We start from the raw sequence: 23,782 nt of genomic DNA on the forward strand, positions 1-23,782 counted from the left end.
TAAAACTTGGTCTCTTGCAGGCTAGGACCCCAGGCCCCTGTGGGTTTCCTCCCACCTCTTTCCCTGTTTATCTCAGTCCCCTGCATGGGCTCCCCAAGTGTTCCTCCTTCTCATCTGAGTTCGCCATTTCATTTGCCACCTGCATCCTCTATCCCCAGAGAGATAGATGTGTCTCCCGGGCCCAGGTCCCTAATTTCTTTGGACTTCCTAGGCATTAGTTTCCAGAATGATCTGTAAGCACCTCGAATTCAGTAAATAAAAGTGGAAGGCACCATGCACGCCTCTCTACCTCTGTATCCTCATCCCCAAAGCTGTCCTCCATTTAGTAAATGACAGCTTCACACCCTGTTACCCAAGTCAGAAACCCGGAAGTTATTCTGAGCCTCTCCTTCCCCTTACACCTCTTGCCTAGTTGGTGCCAAAGCCCTGTGATGAGTCTGCCTCCTGAGTCTCTTTTGCATCACTATTCTCTCCTTCACCTGCGGGCCACCAGCCTGACCCAGTCCTCACCACCTCCTTCATAGGTGGTTGACATGACTCCTTAAATTGTCTCCCTTCCTTCTCTCTTGCCCATATCCCATTCATTTTCCACCCACAATTAGAGCTCTTTTAACTAATACAGATTATGTCCATCTTTAAACTCCTCCAGAGTTTTCTAATACTTCTAGAAGGTCAAACACTTGGCATGGTTTATAAGGACCATGATACTTAGGCTCCTGGTCACCTCTGCTGCCCCAGACACTGTCCTTCCCATATGACAGCCATGCCACATGACCATCGCTGTCCTGTAGACACCATGCTTCCCCCACGCCCCATGAAGGGGATGCCCTCAACCATTGGCACCCCTACTGTCCTTGAAGGCTCAGCCTCCGGGCAGCCGCCACCACCACACCTGCCCCATCTCTGTGACCAGGCAGAGCGACAGTCTCCTTGTCCTGTGCTCCTGTAAATCCTCAAAGGTATGTCAACACTTAATACTAGTAGCTGATACTTAGGGAACACTCACCGCATGGCAGGTGATGGACTAAGCACTTCACTTTGTTTGCTGGGTTAGTCTGCACAATCTAGTGAAATAACTCCATCCTTAGTCCCATTTTACAAACGTAGGCCCCATGGCAGAGCTGGATCTGAGCTCACGTCCAATCAGAGCCCACAGTTGGAACCCTGGCTCCGCACTTCCTCTCCTCCATGCGGAGCCCTCTTTGCTTGGAGATCTGTCCTCCTCACTTAAGTGTGAGCTCCCTCCAGGGTACGGATTTGCTTTGTTCAGCAGTTTTGGTTTTGTTTTTTTTTTCCTAACCCAAGTGCCTGGCATATTGCAGGAGCTCAGCAATTTGTAGAAAGAAACTAATTCTGGATCTGTTTTCTCTAGAATGTATTCAATTTCTCAGATTGTGCCTTTTATCATCTAAAATGTGACAAAAAATTAACTTTATATCTGGCATCTTCATGGTCAAGCAAGAGAAAGCTTTCTTACCCCAGTATTTATCTGTGTAGCCATAACATTTCCCTATGAGCTATTTAAGATGACTTTCCAAAATTTAGAGTCTTGAAGGCAGACGGGCAGCACAGAAATTATATCCACTTGGAAAATGTCCCTTTCTCTCTCAGGTATCAAGCTCTTTTAAAATTAGCTTCTGAATATGAAGGACCCAGCTCTTTAAAGTTTAATGTCCCAGCCGTTTTAATTGTTTCTTTCAAAGTACAAAAGAGCAGCTGGGCCACATCGGCACTAATCACTTGCCAACTTTCCTTTTTACAAAAACAGTTAAGCTCTTTCTGAGATTTAAAATCATTCCATCTGAGACCCCTGCTTGGCACCTACGTTTGCACTCACATAAAATGAGCCTAATTTCTGCTTTTAAGAAACGTGTTGAGAAAGCAATTTTTGGTTTCGTACTTTTTTCAAAAAAAAAAAATTATGTAATAAAGTGTAATAAAATTTTTAAAGTTTTTCTGTCTTTTTCCTCTACCAATGTCCCTTTGCTCTTCTCAACTTGAACTGGCCTTGTAAATTTGAATTTCAGATAAATAAATACTGTCCTGTGCATAAGATTTGGGATATACTTACATTAAAAATATATTTGTTTATTTGAAATTCAAATTTACTGGTGCCCTGTGCTTTTATTTGCTAAATCTAGCAACCCTGGCCTGGGAGCCTCCTGTTTCTAGCAAATGGAAAACACTAACCTATATGATGAACAATATCCTGAAAATTAATAAGGAAACAAATAAATAAAGCTAATAGCATGTCTTGGGGTATCTTATCACACACACAGACTCACTGGTTCTTGATAAAAAATTCTTGTCTTGCCATCCAGAAGGATAAATGAATGTAATTTCTGTAACCATAAATAGTCCTTAACAATGAACTACAAGCATTTCTTGAAAATGTATATGTTTTAGGAGACTTGGGACCCAAAGGGGAAGGTGGCAAAGTCCCTATCCTGGGGTCACATCCTAGGTTTCATGAAGCAAGAAAGAAAATGATTAGTGTAACCCCTATGAGGAGTGGAGAGGATTTCAGGGAAGGAACAGAGCAATAGGAGAGACAGAAAGGGAGAGAGAGAGAGAGGTGCTTTCCCTTTGTAAACTGCGGGAAGCTCTCTCCACCCTTCCCTCCTCCCTCTTCCACCCCAGATCCAGGGCTAGGGTGAGTCCGGGGGGTCTGGGCGGAGTCAGCGCCCGTCACGGGCATGCCCCCTGGGGCACTATTTGGCCCTGGGTCTGAAATTGATTCTTTCTGGGTTTCAGGGCCGCAGCAGCAGGCAGGAGCTCCTGCTGTCACTTCCAAGACTTTTATAGACTCTGACAGCAGCAAAGGCTCCCTGTCTTTTGTCTTTTGTATTCTGTTTGTGTTCATCCTCTAATCCACATGGGGAATAACATGAAGGGGCCCGAAGGGGAGGGCCTGCTCCACGGCTGTGTGCTGGGAGGACAGTCCTAGGAGGAAACGGTGAGGTCCCCCTGCCCCCAGGCTAGCCTTTTTGATTTACACACTCGCTCTGGGATCTCCTCTGGAGGAAGAGCTTTCTGGGCTCACCACCTGGAATCACCCAGGGTGTGCACGGCATCACGGGGTGGGAGATGCAAGGAATTCCAGGGCAAGGGTGCTACTCCCCCAGGCACTTCTAGCCTGTTTGGGGAAATAAGTACTTAAAATAGACAGGCGAGTGCAGAATGAGAGATATATTAGTGCATGTGGCTTCAGAGCAGGAAGCAGTTTGTTCCCAGGGCTGAAATGATGCAGGGGTCTTCGGAGAAGAGACTTGAGTAAGCCTTTGAAAGGAAGCCAGGAATCAGATAAGATGAGCCAGTATGATGCCCTGGTAGGTAGGGCCAACGGAATGAACAGGCAGAGGGGTGAGAATGGGCAAAAGCAGCTGGGGGGCAGAGAATGTGTGTTTAGAGAGTCTTCTGCTCCAATATGAATGGCTCCCCTAACACAGGAAACTGGGTTGCAGTGGTGGTTGAGAGCTTCTCAAATTTGAGCGAGCATCGTCTGGAGGACAGATATGGTTGAAATACACATCACCTGGCCCTCCCAGAGTTTCTGATGCAGTGGGTCTGATTGGGCCCTGAAGTCTGCATTTCTAACAAGTTCTGGGGGCTGCAGGTCTGGGGAACACCCTTTGAGATCCTCTAGCCGACTCTGCCCGGGAGGACCAGAACCACTTCCCTTCCTGATTCATTCTGTCCCCACTTCCTGGAAATGGCTGTTCTCGAAACTGTTAAACGTAAAAGGTGATATTGACTATTTGCTCATTTTTGTTTTCTTATGATTGGCAGGAGGGGTGGAGGAGGAAGAAAGCTTTCCCAGTTTCTTTTCTGCATCTACACAATCTTTGGAAATCCAGCTATCATTTCTTGGGAGCTATTCCCACCCCGATCCCAGTTCACCCCTCACCCCAGTTCACAGATGATTACAAATACCCAGCAGGACTCAAGTATTCACATCAGTCTTTCCCTCTTCCTTGTCCGTCCAGTGAAGGTACCACTGTCAGGTGGGGATGCTAGATTTGGGCAGTGTTCTTAGTGAAGCTTCAGGGTTAAGCACGTCCTTTGTGCCCTCCACCCCTGGGAATACTAAAATCACCAGAATTCAGGTAGAAGGAGCAAGAAAGGGGTTCAGTGAGGTTTGGCATTTTAGACATGTCATCAGTTGTCACAATATTACAGGCAGGCTCCAGGACCGAGAAAATGAAACCCATCCAACAGAGATCTTAACAGGGAGAGGAGCGTGGAGGTGGTCCAGCCCTAACCTGCGGGAGGAGCTTGCGTCACTGACAGTGAGCACGGAGTAAAGAGGGGTCTTCTCACTGAGGTCTCTACTGTGTATTTCTTGCTGCTTCCCCTAATGTATTTTTTTTTCTCTCTTTTGTCGTGGTTGTTAAACTGCCATGTCACTTTATTACCCTGGAAAATTTGAAAAGGGGTTACGAGTCGGGAAAGAGATGCTGAATGGTCACATCTGCTCTGTTTTGGACAACATGGAAGAGGGGTTTCCTCACCTTCCAAAGCAGAACTTTTGAGCTAGAGCACCACTGTGTGGTCTGGAGACCACCCCTCGGGGCTGCGAATGGTCATGGCTGATCTGGTGTCCGTAAGAAGAGACCAAAGCAAGGAAAGCAGTGTTATCTGGAGCAGATAGGAGAGAGATGTCTGAGAGGTGTCGGGAGCGCCATCAACCAAGGTGGCCCAGGCTACTCGGAAGTGTTGGCAACCTATGGAGTCTAGGCACGGGAGTCAATTAACCCCACTGTCTACTCCAGTTACAGCCTTTTCCAGGGATGACAGGTCAGGTGGCTTCCAGCTCCTCGACCCTGTCTAACTAGGGAGGAAGGACTCCCTCACGCTAAGAGGTCCAGGGCAGCTCTCCTCATCCTCGGTTTCCACCAGGATTTTTCTCTTCCTTGTCCCTCCTTCTTCCCTGCTCCTCCCTTGCCCTTGATCTTGAAAGGCTGGCCTCCTCCTGTCGCCTGGAGTGGGGAGGAGCAGGGCGGCAGGGGGATTATGAGAGCACTATTTGCTTTCAGACTAAAATGGATTATTTCTGGCTATCTGGATCTGCTGCCACTGTGGACCCTCTGTTTATATTCTCTTCACGGATCAGACAAGAAACACGGATTGAATGCTAATGGCAGGCAGCCACCGCCTTTCTCCAGGTGGGAGGAGCCTCGTGCGGGGGTCATGCGGCTGAGCTTGGTCCTGGCATCCATACAAAATCCCGTGTGGCCTCAGGCACCTTCAGTTCCCTTATCTTTCTGAGATGCTCACCTGTGACTCTGCAAGAAACATGGAAACTATGTCAAGAAAGCCACTCCTGAAATCCTCCTGCGGGATCTGGAAGGGTTAGGACAGGCTCTCTCTCAGGAGTACACGCTGATTTCTCGAGTTGGTTCACTGTGCCCCAACACAGAAGCGATGAGATCATTGAAACCAGTGGTTGGCTCTGAATGACTGGACATCCTCCTGAGAGATCTGAGAACAGAGGCCCGGGGTGGGAGGGAGCTGGTTGGAAGCCCTGCGGTGGAGTTGGGGAAGTCACGCTGAGCAGTCAGCGGCCTCAGCGCCCCTTCCTCCTCCCTGCGGCCCCCACCGAGCCGCCCACACGTGCGGTAAGTTGTCATCTCCACGGAACGCATTGATTCAGGAATGTTTTGTGCGCCTAGTTTTTGTTAGTACACAGAATTGCTAACTGAGTGTCTAGACAACCATACTGAGTGAACAAATAATCCCAGGCAAAATTTAAGAAAAATGTGTCTGTTAAACCGTACAGCTCACGGTGGATACCTGCACGCATGATTTCTTTTTTTCTCCTCGATGATTGAAAATCAGTCATGAACTCTGGCCTTTAAGCACTTCCAGGGTCTGGGACGCTCAGGCTGGGAAAATCATCCTAGTTTGGAATCTGGAGGAAGGCTCCAGGGCAGACGCTGTTTGGGCTGCCCTGTGCCGGGGGAGGAGGCGGGGCGCACACTCTCGAATCCCCTCCCTCCTGTCCCCTCCGAAGCCTCCCGCTCCATCGTCAGCGCAGGGACGGACCTGGCTGTCCGTGCAGACCCCGCTCGGCTGCCAGCTTCCAGGCTGTGTCTTGGCACGCGGCTTGTCTCCCCAGATCCCTGACACAGGCTAATTGCTTGTAACAAAACTTGGCCTTAGAAATGTCAGGCATCACGGGGATGGGGAGGAGGAAGGAGGGAATCAAAAACAACAAGAGGAATTTAGCAGAAGCCACCGCGGAGAGTGCAGCCCCTGGGGCTCCCTGGGCCGGCCAGGTTCATTAACTGATCTGGGTTTAGAAGGTCACCACCTCGCCCAGCAGCTGTTCCAGCCCCGTGGCCCCCAAGTAGCTGCTGTCACAAGAACACCTTGGTAAGAGCAGGGAAGTGTCAGCGGGCCCGTGGCACCTGAGAGCACTCTGAGGTCTGGCCCAGGTCTGCCCTCCTCCAAATGCCAAAGCGAAAACATTTATTAAGCCAGTTCCTTCCAGTCCGCTGGGCCCATCGCTGACAGGAGGCAGGCTCCTTCAGAGGCCCAGCCTTGACTTTCAGAGGCCATGGGGCACATTCCTGACCACATGCCTCCCACTACATCTGCTCTGGGAAGCTAAGAAATGGCAAGCAGGACCCTGGTTTCCCCCACAAAAAAACCTGTTTTGGGTACATTGCTGATCTCCTGTTTTAGAGCTCTGGATCTCACACTCATTCAAAAGCTGGTAACAGTGAGATTTGGCTTCTGCAAAACTGCCTCTGAGCAGAGAGATCTGGCCAAAGTCCCTGCCCCGGGCAAAGTGAGACCGGGCTTCCCCTCCGGGGCTACGGGCCCTCCCCTGGGTTTCCGCCCCATTACCCCCAGCCCCTCAACCCCGGCCCAAAGCCACCCCTACATTGCGTGGATCCCCAAGTACCCGTGAGTGTGTCGTTTCCGGTTCTTCCCACCCAAGTGTCAAAATGAAACATTCATGAGGTCAGCTCCTGGCCTCCCTGCTGAGGTCCCCTTATGTGATCAGAAGCAGCTCCTTGGCACACAACAAAAGCCCCATGGCTTGTACTCTGGTGTCCAAAGGAGACAGTGTGGAGGTTGAAAAGCCAGATTCCCTGCGTTCCTTTCTCTGCACCTTCTAGCTGGGTGACCTTGGGCCAGTCACTTCACCACCTTATACCTCGATTCCCCCCCCTCCATAAAAGACTATGGTATCTGCGTCCCTGGGGTTATTGTTGAGGGGAGGGTATATAGCTCAAGTGGTAGACCACGTGCTTAGCATGCATTAGGTCCTGGGTTCAATCCCCAGTACCTCCTCTAAGAATAAATAAACAAATCTAATTACCTCCCTCCAACAACAAAAAAAAAGACCTAGGGTTATTGTGAGGATTAATACTTTTATACTGGTAAAGCCCTTAGAACCATGCCTGGCACCTGCTGTTAAGAGTTTATTAGTACATTACACTTGGTTCATTTGGACATCTTTGCACTCCGCCTGTTAAGGGCAGCTTTCCTTTCCCCAAAAACCCACAGTTGGGAGAGGATCTGCTTGAACAGCGTCACCCAGTGGGGATCACTGATCACCTACTACCTAGAGTTAGGTGTTACACATACAAAAAACGAACGAGCAATGCCAGTCATTTGCATCTGCCCGCTGGAAGCAGTTTTTCACACTTAGGATGTCAGCGAGCACGTGTTGAAAACCCGGTCGCTGTCAGATGGGGCCAAGGACCAAGGGCTGGAGTGGGGAGGGGCTCAGGCACGCGGCCACCAGGGGCTGGAGCCAGGCCCCCCTGACCTGTGGTTGTTTGGCTGCTTTTTTGTAAGAGTGGAAGAGACTTAACTGACATACCAGCTAAATCCAGTATGTGGACCCGGTTTGGATCGTGCTTTGAATAAACCAACTGTAAAGCCACATTTCTGAGAGAAGTGGGAAAATCTGATCACAGACTGGGTGTCAGGCGTGATCGTGGTGTTGTAGTTGTGTTTCCAAAAGCCTTTCTTTGATTAGAAATATACATGTAGGTGTTTATAGATGGAATGATACAATGTCTGGAATCTGGGGTTTTTCCCCAGCTTTACTGAGGTATGATCTACAAATCAGTTGTATATATTTAGGTGACACAACATGATTTTTAGAAGGCAAACAGTGTGATGAGTTAGTATGTGCATACCTTGTGAAATCAGTCAAGGTAATTAACACATCAGTTACCTCACATAGTTACCGTGTGTGTGTGTAGCGAGAACACTTCAAATTTACCCTTTTAGCAACTTACAACACAGTTATGATTAACTATGACCATCATGCTGCACATTAGGGCCCCAGAACTGACTCATCTTATAACTGGGCGTTTGTACCGTTTGACCAGCGTCTCCCTGTCCCCCCACCCCCCAGTCCTGGGTAACCACCATTCCACTCTCTCTTCGCTGACCAGTCTTATGTGCTATGGCCAGTTATTGAATTTCTCTGGGCCTCAACTTCCCCATTTGCAAAGTGGCGATACTGACACCCCTACCTCAGAAAGACTTCTGGGTGACAATTAAATGAGTCAAGCTCATTTTCTGAGGTGACCCATCTGTGGGATCTCAGCGACACCCCCAGCTTCACACAGCCATCTCAGTGCTAATGACCACCAGGTGGGGACGTCCAGAGCAGACCTTTCTTCTACTTCCCAAACCTCAGGATCCGCCTGCCCATTGGACATCTGCCCCTCATGTTCTTCAAGTGCTGATGTAAGTGTCACTTTCTCTGTGAGGACTTTCCTGACCCTTCCCAGATAGATCTGCCTGCCTGGCGTCTCCCCCGTCCTCTGTACACAGCCTGCCATCACCCCAGGGATAGTGTTCACATGCCTGCCTCTCCTTACCATTCGAGAAGCTCCTTGAGGACAGGGACTGTTTCTAGTGCGTCTCTAAATCCCTAGGAGTTAGAGTAACATCTGGGAAAGTAGGTGCACCGTGGATGCTTACTGATGGGTGAACAGATGAATGAATGAATATATGGTCCAACTTTACTTACCAGTTTGGCTACTGTGTTTATTATAATTTACATATAACCAAGAGTCTAGTACCGTGACATGACCCAAGGGAAATGGATCTCAAAAACACAAGAACAGAGTTCCTCTTTATTTCCAAGCTTGAAGTCAGTCTTAGCAGTAAAAATACAAAGAACTAGATCACAGCAAGGTATAATATCTATTTGTTTCAATTCCTCAAATCAATCCAAACCCCGTTAATACTTAACTTAATTCTTTGGCCTTCCCCCCGCACCCAGAACATTAACAGATACGTTATAAAGCTGTGGGGTCATCCATAATTGGTCATCTCTCCGTGAATTAAATTTTAAAAAGGAAAAGTAAGATCAAAGAATAATCAGATTTCCTATTTATGCAGGACAACTGAGTTAGATTATATTTACTTTCTAAAAATAGATTATTTTCTTAAGAATCAAACATTTATTTTTATCTCAGGCAATCTCAATACATCTTACGTAGCGTTAACAAATAAATTCCAGGTAATGGGTATTACATATTTAATAAATGCAGCACGTACTGGATGGCATTTGAGCGCAAAGCATCGAGCAGGTTCTGGAGGCAAACAAAGACAGACTGAACACAGTCTCTTCCCTAAAAGGGGCCTTGTGAACAACAGAAGAGTGTGAGCCTTGAGGGGAAGGCTGAGCAAAGCTGGCCATAGAACTTATATTTCAAAACACCAAATTGAAGCTTTGAGGCATTTTGAAGTCTTGACCTAGTGACAAGGTTAATGCTGGAGAGAACTGTCAGGTCTGAAGATAAAGGAGCATGTGGGAGAAAAGGCTTCTTTAAACCACACTTGCCTTATTAATTCCCCACAGACATGGGCACCTGGAGTGTGTCCCCATTGCCAGTTGCCACAAACAACACTGTGTTGAGCGTTCTTGCACCTGTTGCCCTAGGTGGTGTCCCTGGCACGTGTACCTAGGATTGCCGGATCACCAGAATGGCACTACCCATCCTGATAGCACATAAGGTTTAATATAGGCCAATGGTTCTCAGATGAGGAGTTCCCCCACCCCACCCCCCGGGGACATGTGGTAATGTCAGAAGACACCCTGATGTCACGTTTGGGAAGGGTGCTATGACTTGCCCTTCCTCTCCCCAGCCACTCCTCTCTCAAGGGGCATCCTGCAGACACCCACTGGGAAAAATGGAAATGACAATGTTTGGGTCTTTATCATAGTTACATGCAGAGCCATTCATGCGGAGTTGGGGACCACATCTTCAAGCTGACCCACTTGTTCTCGGTGGTTTCCACCCCTCCTATGTGCGGTCTTGGTAAGAGCCCCTCATGGCGTGTTCCAGGGATTGGCATGACGGAGTGACCTGACCGATCTCCCGACCCCTTTGCCGTTGTGAGGCAGAGGTAGCAGCATCTTTCTCGTCTGCTGGAGTGAGAAAATGAGACATTTTGGCCAAATCCCTCCGTCCCTTCTCCCTCACCTTTCCCTAGTTTGGGGGATGTCTGACGCTCTCTTGAGCAGATCTTGGAGAAGACACTAAGTTAACACTGAAGCATCCTTCTGAAAAGTGACCTTCAGATTCTGAGCAGGCTGCTGCGTGAGTGTGTCCTCATGCTGGGCAGGCCTGAGGGAGGGAGTAAAATGAGGCCAATACCCCCAGAGTCGCGTTAACCTCCACCGCCCTCTCAGGAGCTCGGGGGGATTTCTGAAATTGATCTAAAATGGCAGCCAAGCTAAATAAGCCCGCAAGGACATGGGTTTCAGGCATGTGTGAAGGAATAGCAATACAATATTAAGCACCAAAGAACTCAGACAAATCTTACAGAGGAGCTTCCCTGAACCCACGTCCCCCTGTTGGTGATGTGCAGACATGGAATCAGAAGTCCTTTGACAGCAATGTCAGCCAAACTATTCATCTTGCTTAAGACTGGAAAAGCAAAGGGATCCTCTGACATGACAAAACTAATTGCTAAGGTGGGTTCATGCCAGGTATCTTGATTGTGGTGGTTTAAACACACATCCCACAACTTCTCTGACATTCCTCCCACTGAGAGAGAGTCCATCTCCCCTCTCTGTGAATCTGGGCTCTGTGATTGACTGACTAGGAGAATAATGGCAGAAGTAAGTGATGCTGTAGCAGTTTCCCAGAACAGGACTTTAAGTAACAGGCAACTTCTACCTTCTGTCTGTTGGAACTTGCATTCTTGGAGTCCAGCCACGATGCTGTGAGGAAGCCAAAGCAGCCTGCGGAGAAGCCCGTGTGGAGAGGACCCAAGGTCCCTGGCTGTTGGTCCCAGCTGAGCTCCCAGGCTACAGCCAGTACCAACTCACCAGCCATGTGGGTAAATCATCCTAGAAGTAGGTCCTTCAGCCCCGCCCACCCCCACCCCTGTTGGTGCCCCATGGATCAGAGATGGGCCTTTCCTGCAGACTGGTGGGCTAAATAAATGTGGTTTGGGTGGTTTGTTATATCACAATAAATGACTCGAACACTACCTGTCCACTACAATCCCTATTAGACCATCCACCAGCATCTCACTGGGAACAGGAGATGGGCGGATGGGGAAGAGCTACATCAGTGGTCGTCACACTTAACCAGATATCGGAACGACATGGAGAGCTAGTTAAAAGTGCACATTGCTGGACAATTTCAGGAGCTCTGGTTTGGGTCTGAGTACCTTTTAAACACGTGCCCCAGTTGTCCAAGAATATTGTAGAATCATCAGATAATTAGATTATAGTCACTCTAACAAAAGAGCAAGCTCACTGGACAAAAACGCTTTGGAAATTACAGCAGTCCTGATCTACCTTCTCGTCCCACCTTCGTCATTTTTCAGCTTGAAGAAGACTGGTAGTCAGCACTCTAGAAAGAGGGACAAAATATTACTTCAACCCATGTAGTCCCCTGAGGTAAAGTTTCCTGGATCTGAGTTCTTTCATTCAAATTCTGTAAGTTCAGAACTGCCAGCCCCGCAGCTCTGCCCCGGGTCCTCCCAGCTGCCTACCGCCTCCTTGGGGCAGGGAGTCCTAATGGTTAGGTGTGTGACCTTTAGCCAATGACTTCCCCTTTCTAGGGCTCAGATGGCTCATCTGTAAAATGATAATAATCATGCTGACCATCTTGTGGGATTGCCGTGAGGACTAAATGACTACTGCACTCTACTGGTTTTTTTAAAAATTGGGGTGGGGGGTGGCGGAATTAGGTTTATTTATTTATTTAAATGGAGGTCCTGAGGGTTGAACCCAGGACCTTGTGCACGCTAAGCACGCGCTCTACCTTCCTCCCCTCGACCAATGCACTTTAGAAGCTCAGTGCACTGCCTGGCACAGAGGAAGCACTAAGTCTCTATTTTGTATTATGACTTGTCCAACAAAAGATAAAGAGGAGGGGACAGTATACCTCTCACGCAGCCTGAATTTATACCTGGAGACAGAGAAATCAAAACCAGTGGTAATCTCAGCCTGCTGCAAGCCAGGGTCCAATCACCAGGGCACATTTTGAAAAACAGAGATTCCCATGCCCCGTCTCACAGATTCTGATTCAGCGGATGTGCACGGGCTGGAGAATCTTGGCAAATAATTCCAGGGCGCTGTCAGGTTTGAGATCCAGTAGAACACTCAGGGTGCATTGCTCCTGAACATGCCGACTGCCTTGTACATTAAAATAATTTGCAAGCTGTTGTTCCATTCCAGCCGAGTTGCATACACCTTGGGCACCCACCTGTGAGAATGAGGCTACCGTGCTCCTTAACCAACCTGAACGACGCAGGCCTCCGTGGACCAGTCCTGTTTTTAATCCTCCAAAGAGACTGGGACCCCAGCACATCCAGGGCACAGCCTCAGGGTAAGGCACGTCCCCTGGTATCTCTGCTTCCTTAACCTCCCCAAAGGTTCCCAGTAACCACCTGCACACCTGACCCCGCTCTCTGCCCACAGGATGGGAGTAAATGTCATTCCTGGAGATTTTAATTAATCGTCTTTCTATTTTTTTTCCTTTTGGGTCAGACTCTTAAGTGTCTATCATGCTGACAGTGCTCTAGGGAGTCTTTTGTTCTGAAAAGGTGAAAAATTGTACCCACAAAAAGAGTTCCCCATCCGATCAATTCCCTCTAACAACTTTATTGATTAGCTGCAGGAACATTTTTCATTTATTAATTATGAAGAAGATGTTTCAGAGATTTCTTAAAGTTAGCTATTGTAATTTTTTAGAATACTGAGTTAACATTGACTTGCCTCAAACTGCTTACCAGGGCACAGAGTCCTCAAGCAGGTATTTGAGGGTCCTGGCAAAGGCAGCTATTAAAGTGCCTGTGAGCATAGGCTGTGGTCTGAATCTTCATTTGGGGCTGATTAATCGATTACTTGGAAAAAAAAAAAACAAAACATGGCTTGTCCTTTTCAGTAATGTGTTAGCATCAAAATATCATCCCTTTATGATGTCCAGGCTAGTGATGGTTAATTAATTAATTGCCGCCAGTTAAAAACAATGTTTGACCCAGGTAAATCTTTCATTTATTAAAATCAATTTTGATAATGGCTTGGCGAAGGGATGCGGGGCCAGAGTCAGGAGTGTAGACTGACTCCTCCTTTCCTCCCTGCCCCTTCCTTTCCTTTCCCCTCCTCCTCCAACCCCCCAGTTCCCTCTTCCCCTCCCTCTTCCCCCGCGCCCGCCTTCCTCCTCAGCCGTCCCGGCGCGCTGACCTGTCTGAGGCAGGTGTCTGTTACAGCCCCACTCAGCAGTGTGGTGCAGCGGCTCCTCAGGCTGTGGGTACTCTGAAGGTTACAAGTTGGCTTTCTCCTCCTGAGATGTGCAGCAGAAAGCCATCTGACGGTGGACATCCTTGTCAGCTTGATTCCACTGGCTTCCTGAGGAAGCAGGCTGGGCTGCTAGGAAGTGAGGAAATCTGTGCCAAGAAATCAGATTCTTGCTCCCCTGCACCCCGCAGCATCCCCAGCAATTTCCCTCATCACACTGGTGCTAGACAAGGCTCACGTAAGTAACCCTCCTCCTGGATGCGAGAAGGAAGGCATCCAGTTATCCAGTTTCATTCCACAACATCCTGTGTACATTGGGCTGCGTGAACCATGCACTGTGGTGACACAAACATGAATCCAGGCCCATCCCTGACCTCAGGGCTGCAGTCCACCGAAGTGGCCTGAAACCTTCTAGCATAACTGAAGAACCCTGGAGGAGAAAGCTGGTGGTGGGTAAGTAAGATCAAAGACAGGAGGAGATGCCCACCTCACTTCAAGTGCTCCAGGGGGAAAAATGGATTTGATCCCAAGGTAAAAGATTATAAAAGGGAGTATTTCTCATGGGGGGAATCAGAGAGTGCAAAAATGAATTAGATTATTGAATGTGAATCATCCCAGTGAAAGTGAAAAGGGAGCGAGAGGCAAAACAGAAAAAAACAAAAAGCAAAAATCTTGGTGCTGATCCAGGAGCTCAAAGTAGACTGGGTGGTACTGGGGAGTGCTGGTGAGAGTGGGCTTACCACCATGAGGTAGAGGGGGCTGAGTCAGAAGGATCTCGGGTTCCAAAAGGGCTAAATGCAACCTCAAAAGCTCTAAACCATGTGTTTAGTGTAAGAAGACAAATGGGGAAGGGAGGGGTCCAAGTTTGAGAAGGCTGATAAGGGATTACGGGGCTACGGGGGCCCAGCTGGGTTCTCAGGTAAGAACCAGCCTTCCCAGTGATGGGAAAGCTCAGCTGTAGGGAGGAAGTGAAGGACACTGGGGACCATGTGGTCACTTGAACTGGGTTGATGTCACCCAGATAAATTGCGTGTCAGGCTCCTAAAAGAACTTACAAATGTGACCTTAGTACTATTTTCTGTTGCTAAGAAATTAAGGAAAGAGGATAGGAAAATAGGTATTGGTAAAAGTCCTCATTTTCAAATAAAAAAGAAAGGGTAGAGTCTAGAAACCTTAAACTTGAACCCTGGTAAAATTCCAGAACAGATTATTAAAAAGAAGATCGGGGGCTTTTAGAAATGAATCCAGTGGTTCTTAATAGTTAACCTGGATTTGTAAATAACAAGCGGAACTAACCACACTTCCTTTTTGACAGGGTTCTAGACTTGTGTATCACAGGTACAGCGTCATCGTGGATCATCTTGGTTCTAGCACAGCAACTAAGCTGATCTTGCTTGACATTCTTATAGGTACATTTGTAAATTCTGGGTTAAATTTGTGCAGTTAGTTGGAATCACTATCAATAAGGATTCTTACTGAAAAATCTTGGTTATTGAATCAAAGGAAAAATTTAGTTTAGAATTCTGTTCCCAAGCCTACCTTGTTCAACATTTTTCTTAAAAAAAAGTCAGTGAAGTCACAAAAGACATGCTTATCAGATTTACAAATATGACACATCTGGGAAGGGTAGTTAACACAGCAAAAGAACAAATCAATATTCAAAGTTATTCTGTTAGGTTGGAATATGGAAATAAACCAAGAGTATAACAGGAATGAACATAAAGTCTGAGTTCAGGTTAAAAAAATCAATAGGAAAGGCACAGCATTAGGTAAGTATGGCTTGGCGGCAGTTGACATGAATAAAAGGTTGAAGATTTATCTGACCGTAAGATCAGGATAAAGCAATAGCATAATGTGACTGCTAAGAAAGAAGATGCAGTATTAGGCTCTGTCTTCATTCAGGTGCCTCCAGAAGCAGAACCCAAGATAAGGATTCCAGTACAAGTAATTAACTGGAGAGGTGACCCCACAACACCTCCTCCTGTAGGTAATGGAGGAAGTGGGAAGTGAGTATCAAGCCAGTAACTATGCAGGTGACAGGAGCTTGATGCTGCTGGGACACTCTGAGAAGGAATCTCAGGGTCACCCTGGTGGAGGGGTGAGAGAGCTGTGGTATTTATACTTCAGTGACTCCCATCCAGTCGTTCATTGAAGGCTCCCCAGAAGAGTGTTCATTCCTTGGCACTTCCGACCGTGCACAGGCCAAGTGGACTCTGGCAGACAGAGGAAGCCCTCAGGCAAAGACTGGCAGGTGCAGGCAGTGAGCTGTCAGACTGGCATGCACCAAAATGGCAAGGCTCAAGGGGATATGAGCTGTGCACCAGCAACATCTGCTACATCTCTAAGAATTCTATAATGAGCCAGTGTCCTTTCTTGTTGGTCAACCATTATCTGGAGCACCATATTTAATTCTGGTGCCACATTAAAGAGGGACCCCAAAAACACCTAAAAAAAGAAGTCCGAGGACCATGTCACCTGAAGATGGAACTAAGGAGTCCCCATTTGGACTTGGGCTGGAGGATATATGCTTGGCATCTCCTCTTGGCTGTCTAATGAGCATCTTCAACTCGACATGTCCACGCGGGAATCCAATTCCTCCCCTGCCTCCCAAAAAACCAGAACACCATGTTTGAAATAATTGTGCTCAAATACAGAAAATGCAATATGACTGCCACCTCCCACTAAAAAAGTAGTGATGCTCTTGTCCAAGAGGGATGGTGAGGAAGGGGAACTGAATAAATATTGAAGACCAAAAATCAAATGCCAAAATGCTATATATAATTTCAAAGATGCACTAAAGTTTGATATTGAAGCAATTGGTTGAAGGGATATACAAACCTTGGACAAATTCTTAATCTGAGACTATAGGAGAACAAGAGGATTCATTTTAAAAAGCTAAAAACAACACCATGGATAAACAAATAAAAGATTATTTACTACTTATGTAAGCAGATATTATATGAGTAAATATCCCTACATAAAATATATATGCATATATACACACATACAGATACAGATATATTTAACTGCCAACTATTCACTCATATGTGTATAGACATACAGCAAATTATAGCTGAGCATGACACTATGGCGGTTTTGATATTAATACCAGTTCCTCCTAATTGGTGAAAATAAATTATGACCCACCCAAGTAGAATATGAAGCTGGAGAACTCTCTGTGTATTGATAGGGAATAATCTTCAACATAGAGTTTTCTCCAGAGAAGCAGGGTCTCTCTCTTGCCATGTTTCACATGGTTTCAATGCTAAAAGGATTCTTGCCTTCCTTTCACTGCTCCTGGATCCTGCTCAGACTCCTTACTAAGCATGTGGCCTTGACAAAAAAATCCTTTAATTTCTCAGGCTCCTAGTTTTTCCAGCATACCTTTGTCCTAGGCTTGCTGTGGAGAACACTGGGGATAGGAATGAGCTTTCGAGATTGAGAATTTTATTTTCTTTTGAGTTGACCCAGGGAAAAAGAAAGCAGAGATGCCCCCAAAGCTTTTGTAGAAAGGAGCATTCGTTCCTCCTATCATTTCCTGTTACTCTAGGCAGGGAACAAAATGGCTTGTCCCTGTAATCCTGCTTCTCCTGACGAGGTCATCAGGGATGCGGTGACCTGGACCAGTAGTAATGGACACGTATAAATCAGAACAAAAGCAGAAGAACAATGCAGAGAAACAAAGAAAGCATCCGACTCCAAGTCACCTGGGTCTGTACAGTTCAGGTCAGGAGCTGTGGCGAGAGCGCTCTGGGAATTCCAAGTCAGCATCGAGCGGAGAAGCTGTCAGCTCTCATCCAGGCTGTTCCGAGACCCCCCGTGACAGTCAGGGTTCCACCGCAAACTGAATAAGCAGAAAGACACAGTGTGAATAGCAGACACAGGAAATGTCTTCTGAAATTTTGGGGGAACAGATGCAGAAAGAGGACACTTAAATGTCTAGCATTCACAAGAACAGATTCAAGTAACGGTCTACCTATAACCAAGAAGAGTTTGTTCCTGTACAGCTCTAAGAAAAGAAGTTAATGTTTGAGGCAAGATGAAAAATTAGGGTTGACCCTGACAGTGGAAAGATTTTCACAAGGGTTTCAATGTTTAATCTGCTGCTGTCAGTACTTTTTAGAGATGGAGGTGGTAACAGGAGAGAACAATTTCATCTTCCTTTCTTGCCAAATGGCCACCTTGCATTCTTGGCCGCTAAGCACTCTGGGCTTTGGAGGATGCTGGTGGCAGGCTAACAGCACCTTGTAGTTACAAAGTGCTTCTGCATTAATTATCTTAGTTGCCTTCAACACCAGTAAGATAAATTATTATGAGGAAATTTGGGCTCTGCAAAGTGAGGGGCATGACCCAGAAATGGCGACCCAGAATATCAGTTGTTTAGGTGTGTCCTTTCTGCCACACGATGAACCATGCTACCGCTACCAGCCACCCCTCCTTTCCTCAACTTTTCCTTGACTCACTTCCATCCCTGAAGTGCCATCCATTCAGCCAAGGTTATCTCAGGAAGCCCCGTATCAAGATGAAAACAGCTCTAGGAGGATTGTCACATTGATGGCATTATCCACCAATGAGGGTGAGTATATCCAGCTGGACGCGTAGGAGATGGGAGACAAGACAGATATATTCTGAAATAAGGACGGAGAGAGTATACGAAATCTGGAGTGCACAGCACTGTTAATTATAGTCAGCAAATCTGGGCAAGAGGCCCAGAGGAAACTCTTGAGCAGCTGAAGAGTGTTTTGAGGGCATGGAGGGATCCAGAGAAAATGGACAGAAAGGCCCCAAGACAAATGTCACCTACATTGTGGTTTTACTTGGAGATGGTCCAGATCATGTGACTTGGGGTAGGTCTTCAGTTTCCATGTGGCCGGCCAGCTAAAAGAGCAGAAGAGCTGGGCTTGGTTGATGTAGACAAAAGGGAACCTGGATACACAGAGATGACTACTGAAGGGGTCAGTCAGCACTGCAGAGGGTGCTCAAGAACTGTAAATCTCGACAGAGACCATAATCCCAGGATTTGGGGCACAGATCACTCGGTCTGGTGGTTCCAAAATGTGATTCTGCGATTTGACTGTGTCGGAACCACCCAGAGCCCTTGTTAACAAAATTCAGATTCGTGGCCCCATCCCAGACCCCTGAGGCTGAAGGTGTTGGTGGTGGGGTGGCGGGGGAGGGGGTGCTCAGCATTCCTGCAGACTCTGTGTTCAGCCAGATTGGGAACCACTGACTCTGACCATCTGTCTCTCTCGTAGTTCAAGGAGATTTCTAAGAAAGACAATGCCGGTATGAGGCATCCTGCAACCACAGATCGGTCAGGAGGCTGTAGGTGGGGACAGTACCCACAAGCGGTGTAGTTCAGCATCCACTCCAAGGAATCCAGGTTCACGGTCACACAGTCTGTGCTTGAATCTCAGGCTTGCCACTTAATAGCTGTCCCTGAGATGACTTAATATTTTTATGCTTCAATCTTTTACATGGATTTAATAATGCCTACTCCACAGGCTTAAATTTTAAATAAGATTGTGTGTGTATATATATATATGTGTATATATATGTATACATAAATATCTCACCCAGTTGTTATTATTATTGCTGTTCTATTACTGCTCTTATAAGAGTACAAAAGACTTGCAACATAGGAAGAGTCAGAAACTGACCACCAACTTCTGCAGCATCACTGAAGCCCAGCATCAAACCATCAGAGGAACCACAGCAAAAAGTGGACCCCACGTGGCATTAGTTCCCTGTGAGGCTCATAATCCCATGCTTGCCTGAGCCACTTACATCTCTGTCCTGGCGAACATTTAGTGCTTAATCACTCTCAAAATATACCATTTTATGCCTGTGGTGGGATTGTCCTGGGCTTACGCAATAAGCCACACTAGAGGGAAAAATAGACTGGTTCCAGATCTCCAGAGGACTTAGAGAGCTCTGCGCTTTCTGTCGTGTTTAACTGGGCTCCCAATCAGATCACTTTCCTAGGATTACGGGATGGAAGCCCGAGGTATTCATCTGATCACTGTCCCTCCATGTGTGTAATTCCGTTAACCACTACAGAAGCACCTTCCCAGCGCGTTTAATGGGTTTGGGCTCAGAGTCATTCCAATTTCGCATCATGCCTGGTTGGCAGAGGCCCCAGAGTACAGACAACTTGCAGTGTAGAGGGCTTTGAGAAGCTCGTCTTGGCCCCTGTTTCTTAGGCAGAACTAACTTTTACCCAGAGGCCCGGCTACAAGTAAGTATTTCTTCAGATTTGGAACTTTCAGGAGAGACTTTATGTGGAGTGTGGTAGTTTGGTTGCAGTTGGGTTTGTTTTCTTTTTTTTTTTTTTTCTTCTATTCCTGTTTTTGTAGAGGCTGAAGAGGATGGAGAAACGACTGAGGGGCTCCCTCAATCTGACACTAAGTCTAACTGGTGTGTCTGAATTCCTTGTCATGGCTCTCCTCAGGGCTGCTGCGTTTTCGCTTCATTTATTTTCTCCCAGAATCTGGACTTCATAAATATTCAGCCTTTACAGCTGAAGTGAGGGGGGAGAGAGAAATGGAAGAATAAATGCAAGGAGATGAGGTGAGGGCTCACCCCTGAGAGGCACCAACTGAGAGATCCTTCCACAGACGGAGGGAGCAGAGCCAAGCAGGCTGGAGTAGGCCCCGGGAGATTGCACCCCGCCCCGTCTTCACAAAGAGAAGGAGACCGAGGCCCAGGGAGGGAGGGGATTCTGTAGTCAAGCAGGGACCAGAACCCAGATATTTGAGTCTGACTAGTTTGGCAAAGTTAGAAAGAAAATACTGGGCAGGGAAAAGGGCAACCAAGGCTCAGGAGTTAGAGCTAAACTTGTTGGCAAACCTGTCCCTAGGATTTTTTAAAAAGTGATTTCTAAAATGTCATTACATAAGTGTCTCACTTTTTGTTGCTGTATAACAATTCAACACAAAGCTAAACAGCTAAAAATCACAATTATTATCTATCTTTCAGTTTTTGTAGGTCAGGAACCCTGGCACAGCTTAGCCAGATGCCTCGGGCTCAAGGTATCTCACATGACTGCAGTCAAGACTTCAGCTGGGGCCATGGCCTCAGCTGAAGGCCCACCTCAGTGGGGAACCCAATTCCAAGCTCACTCATGTGACTCCTGGCAAGATTCAGTTGCTGGCTGCTGGCCAGGGGCCCCCACAGTTCCTTACCATGGGGCTCTCTTCATAGGGCAACTCAACATAGCAGCTGGCTCCCCTCAAAGCAAGTGAGGGAGCAAGAGAGCAAGAGAGTGCCCGAGACAGAAGCCTGTCTTCTTATACCCGAATTTGGAAGCACAGCCCATCAACTTTACTGCAGTCTACTCTCTAGAAGCAAGTCACTAAGTCCAGCCCACACGCAAAAGGAAGGGATGGTACAAGGACATGAGCACGAGGAGATGGGGGTCACTGGGGACCATCTTGGAAGTCTCCACCAAGTAATTTGTGTCTTTGGTAGGAAATCAGAAAGTGCAGATATGCTACACTTTGTAGGCAATTTTATCTTGAAGATTTTAACTGGTTACATATTTTTTCATGACTTTTTTCTACATATATATGCAGTTTAAAAATATATCAAATAATATAGACTCTTTAGGAATACACTCTGTTAACTCAGGGATATATTATTAAATTGCTATCAATAAACATTGTTCTACATCATTTTCAATGGTTGAAATTATTTCATCATATATTCCATCATATGGACTGTGATGGTTAATTTTATGTGTCAACGTGATTGGGCCATGGAGTGCCCAGGCACCTGGTTAAGCATTATTCTCGATGTGTCTGTGAAGGCATCTCTGGATGAGATGAACATTTGAATTCATAGACTGAATAAAGCAGATTCTCCTGCCTGGTGTGGCTGGATCTCACCCAATCTTTGTAGCAGGGAGGGTAAGGGAGAACTCCCTCTCTCTGCCTGACTATTTTCCAACTGATAATTAGTCTTCTCCAGCGTATGGACTTAGACTGGAATTTACACTATTGGCTCTTATGGTTCTCAGGCCTGGGGACTTGGACTGGAGCTATACCATCTGGTCTCTGGTGTCTCCAGCTTGTGGACAGTTGATCGTGGGACTTCTCAGCTTCCATAATTATCTGAGCTAATTCCTCTTAATAAATCTTGAAAAAACAATTTTAAAATGTGTACAGTACCACAGAAGAGCCTGAGTAGCCAAAGTAATCTTGAGAAAGAAGAACAAAGCTGGAGGCATCACACTTCCTAATTTCAAATTATAAAGTTATAGTAGTCAAAACAGTATGGTATTGATATAAATCATATCCAAAGGTTGGATACACTGATACACAGATAAATGGAACATAATAGAGAGCCTGGAAAGAAACTCACACATTTATAGTCAATTAATTTATTACAGGAAGCCAAGAAATGGGAAAAGGATGGTCTCTTCAATAAATGGTATTGGGAAAACTGGACAGTGAGATGCAAAAGAATGAACCTGGAGGCTTCTTTAACACCATACACAAGAATCAACTCAAAATGAATTAAAAAGTTAAATTTGAGACCTGAAACCATAAAACTCCTAGAAGAAAACATAGGGGACAAGCTCCTTGACATCAGTCTTGGCAGTGATTTTTGGATTTGACTCCAAAAGCAAAAATAAACTAGCAGGACTACATCAAACTAAAAAGCTTTTCCAGAGCAAAGGAAACCATGAACAAAATGAAAAGGCAACCTATGGAATGGGAGAAAATATTTGCAAATCATATATCCGATAAGGGGTTAATATTTTTGAAAATTAGTCATTTCTTGGTATCTGCAGGAGATTGATTCCAGGCACACTGTAGATACCAAAATCCACAGCTATGCAGGTCCCACAGGTCCTCTCCCTATCGGTGGGTTCTGTGTCTGCAGATTTAACCAACCCTGAGCTGTAAACATAGTACACAAAGCTTACATCATGTAAACCTTATATAGTGAAGATACGAAGGGCTGATTATATATAAACAACTCATACAACTCAATAGCAAAAAATAAAACAGTCTGATTTAAAAATGGGCAGAACTGAGTAGGCATATTTTTCAAAGAAGATACACAAATGGTGAACAGGTACATGAAAAGGTGCTCAACATCACTGATCATCAGGGAATGCAAATCGAAACCACAAAGAGACATCACTCTCACCTGTTAGAATGGTTATCATCAAAAACACAAGATATAACAAGGGTTGGTGAGGATGTGGAGAAAAGGGAACCCTTGTGCCTTGTTGGTGGGAATGTAAATCTGTGGAGCTATTATGGAAAGCAGTGTGGAGGTTCCTTAAAACATTAAAATAGAACTGCCATATGGTCCAGCAATCCCACTTCTGGGTTTATATCCAAAGGAAACTAAATCAACATCTCGAAGACATATCTGCACCCCCATGTTCACTGAAGTATTATTTACAATAACCAAGATGCAGAAACAACCTAAGTGTCCATCAATGGATAACAGGTAAAGAAAATGTGATATATATACAATGAAATATTATTCAGCTAGAGAAGTAAGGAAATCCTACCATTTGCAACAATATGGATAGACCATGAAAGCATTATGCTCAGTGAAGTAAACCAGATAGAGGAAGGCAAATACTGCATGGTAACACTTATATATGGAATCTAAAAATAAGTCAAACTTACAGAAACAGAGAGAAAAGTGGTTGCCAGAGGCTGGCGGTTAGGTGAGATAGGCAGAGATTGGTAAAAGGGTATAAACTTCCATTTATAAGATCAGTAAGGTCTGAGGACCTAATGGGTAACATGGTGACTATAACTGATAACACTGTATTGTATACTTAAAATTTGCTAAGCGAGTCAAACTTAGTTTTCACCAAAAATAAAATTACATCATCAGTCGAATGGTAGAAAAATCAGAAGAAAAGGAGAGAGACTATGAGATAGCTGGCTTTGCTGAGAATGTCCCCATACACAACCCAGAGCCACTGAGATAATAGGGTTTGTAGGGAAGCCCAGTTCATCTGAGAAGTGTCTACTGCCAATATGGGCATTTAACATCATGACACACCATGGA

The sequence above is a fragment of the Camelus dromedarius genome, chromosome 28, assembly GCF_036321535.1.
Source record: "Camelus dromedarius isolate mCamDro1 chromosome 28, mCamDro1.pat, whole genome shotgun sequence".
NCBI classification, from domain to species: Eukaryota; Metazoa; Chordata; class Mammalia; order Artiodactyla; family Camelidae; genus Camelus; species Camelus dromedarius.